The sequence below is a fragment of the Felis catus genome, chromosome B3, assembly GCF_018350175.1.
Source record: "Felis catus isolate Fca126 chromosome B3, F.catus_Fca126_mat1.0, whole genome shotgun sequence".
Taxonomy (NCBI): Eukaryota; Metazoa; Chordata; class Mammalia; order Carnivora; family Felidae; genus Felis; species Felis catus.
The window spans coordinates 74,232,816-74,235,700 of NC_058373.1; the positions used below are offsets into that span (position 1 = coordinate 74,232,816).

The 2,885-nt window shown below is 51.5% G+C and overlaps 1 pseudogene; it reads right to left on the reverse strand.

Moving 5' to 3' along the window:
- LOC111560861 lies at positions 1-2,404 on the reverse strand (annotated as a pseudogene).
- Positions 2,405-2,885: the final 481 nt, after the last annotated feature.

Genomic DNA, 2,885 nt, shown 5'->3' on the forward strand with positions numbered 1-2,885 from the left:
CCTGCCTGAAATTCTTCAGGGGATCCCCATTGCCTGTAGGATGAAATCAAAACCTATTAGCACAGCACAATTTGTCATTGTTCATACTCATGGGATCTGGCCCCCATCAGATGGTTCTGCCTCATCTCCCAGCATTCTGACACACACACCCAGGCTGCAGCCACCTCAGCTCCCTGTAGCCTGTTCACCCCTCCAAGACTCACGAAAACCACCTCCTCCATCTGGAAGCTCCTCCCTCTAGGAAACTCCTGGAATTTTCTTCAAAACAAACAAAATCTCCCCCCTGCCTCCCTCCTCTGATACAATAGAGTCCTCCTTCCTCTTCATATGTGGCTGTACAATTTCCGCACATGTCTGTCTCCCTGGGGACTGCCAGCCCCGGAAGAAGGGATGAGCAGGCAATTTCATTCATTCATTTATCATGTATCATTTATGCCTGCTGTCTGCAAGGGCTTACAGACATCCCGTCCAGCCCTCTCAACAGTCCCGAGTGGCATTAAGATGTGGAAGAAAGGAAAGAACGCAGGAGGCAAGCAGAGGCAGCCCTCTGGGTCACTGCCTACGGTCCCCACAAGGCATTACTTTGGAGAAGTCACCATGGCTGAATGTCTTCCTCAGACTTATAGGCTCAGAAACCTGATTCTACCAGCACAGAGAGAATGGGACAGCCTCTCAGGGGTGCCAGCATCTCCGAGACTCTAAGCTCCCAGCGTGCAATGTGGATAAACAAGAGTGCCAAGTCAGTCATTTCCCACATGTACCACAGCATGTGCACAGCACCTACTATGCGCCACGCGCTGAGTACTCTTACATGATTTACCACACTATTCCTCACAAGTAGGAGCCAAGTACTATTAACATCTCCATTTTATAGATGAGAAAACTGAGGCACAGGAAGGTCCAGTCACCTGTCCAAGGTCAACAGCTAGGAAGAAGCAGAGCCAGAATTTTTTTTAACACTTCCGCTTCTTACTGAACAGGCTACAGAAGAAGTTTAGTCAGACAGACCAAAGCACACGTCCTCCTCAGACTCCTCAGCTTCTTCTTCTTTGCTTCCACTCCCTCCTCAGCTGAGACGGCAGCAGTGCAGGGCACAGGTCCACCAGCCCTGAACTACGCAGATGGGGCTCCCGATGTTGACATCAGCCAGGGCCTTTGCAGACAAGCCTGGCCAAAAAGGCTGAAACCTTTACACCCGCTGCTTCAATAAGGGCACTGATCCTCTCCTCCATGACTGTCACCTCATTGTCGTGCAGGATGAGGGCCGAGTACATTCAGGGGAGCTCCCAGATGAAGGCCTTGGTGCAGGCGTGCTAGGCCAGTGTACCTGGCCCAGTGCTAGTCATGGAATGAGGCAACGCCCTCACCCAACGCAGCCTTAGTTTAACTTCCTCACAAAGACCAAGCACCTTGGTGGCAGCTGAAGAAAGCAGCGAGTAGAGCTAGAACTTCGGGAACGTGGTCCCGAAGTTGCTGTTTTTAACTATTTTAGTGAACAATGAGAAACAACTTTCAAAGGGACCGGGTATTTTCCTCCTCTAATGGAAAGGCTTATGCCTGTGGGGCAGGCTATGTGGGAAGCCAAACAGTGCCACACAGAGGGTCACAAGAGGGTTACCTGCCGAGCAGGTTACCGTGACTCAAGGCTTTGAGGGGGTCAGAGAAGCCTAATGCATCCCTGTCAGCGAAAAAAAAAAACACTACACCTCTCCCTCACCCGAGCAGTGCTTAGCCAGTGTAGACACCTGCCACTCTTCAGGGCTCTGTGGTTCCTCAAATCCTGTTCTCTAACAAGTTAAGGTCTTTATTCAGGCTTCAGTCCATCTCAAGTGGCCTTTCTGCCTCCTTCATGTGACATGGCACTTCTCTGCTTCGAGCTGTTTTGTGCTGATTGTAGGTACAGCTCAGAGAGCACGTAGCTCCCCATTCCCCGGCTCACTGTTGTCCCCTCATTCTGCCTCCAGGTAATATGACCCATATTTGAGGATGACAGAACAGTGATCAAGGTCACAGAGCTGGTCCCCAAAGCAAGACTTGAACCTAGGCCTTCTGAATGCTAATCCTACTCTTTCTCCCTTGCCAACTATGTAAGAGAAGAAACTGTTAAGATCTGCAGCTACCCTAGCACCACTGGCCCCGGATCCTTGGACCCAGTCAGGTGCATCTGCTTCCTCCCACCTAGCCCTGGCCTCAGCAGCCCACCCCAGTAGGCTCCCCTTGTTCCGAGCCTCTGTGGTGTCCCTCACCTCATACCCCCAGAGGCTCTGGCTCCACTCCATGCCCTACCCTTGGTTTCTATCTGCACCATACCTCATGGGGTAGTCTTGCCTCCCTTGCCACTCGGCCCACACCTCCCTCACCTCCCTCTCCTGCCATCTGCAACACAAGCACTTTGTCACTGGCTCTGCTCACCTTCAACCTCCGCACTGCAGCTCTCTGTTCCTTGGCCTTCAACCCCAAGATTCCCAGATCTCCACCACTTCAACTGGACTCCCAGGCGGGCCCACCCCCTACCTGTTGCCCTCTGTCTACCTTCAGGATGGCTTCAACTGCTCACCCTTCCAATTATTTGGCACACTGACTGAATGCTCTGGATTTTCCAAGGCCACCCTGATTTTAACTATTCTGTCCCATCTTCCGACCATTTGGCCCAATTCTGGAATCACAAAAATAGTCAATGGAGATTTGTCGCACCTGGATATCATTTTCAAAATTGGTACCACATGCATAGGATACAAAATTCAAAAGGCATCAAAGAAGATAGAGGACGGGGTGCCTGGGTGGCCCAGTCAGTTAAGCATCCGACTTCGGCTCAGGTCATGATCTTGAGGTTCGTGAGTTCAAGTCCCGCATTGGGCTCTGCTATCAGAGCAGAGCCTGCTTTG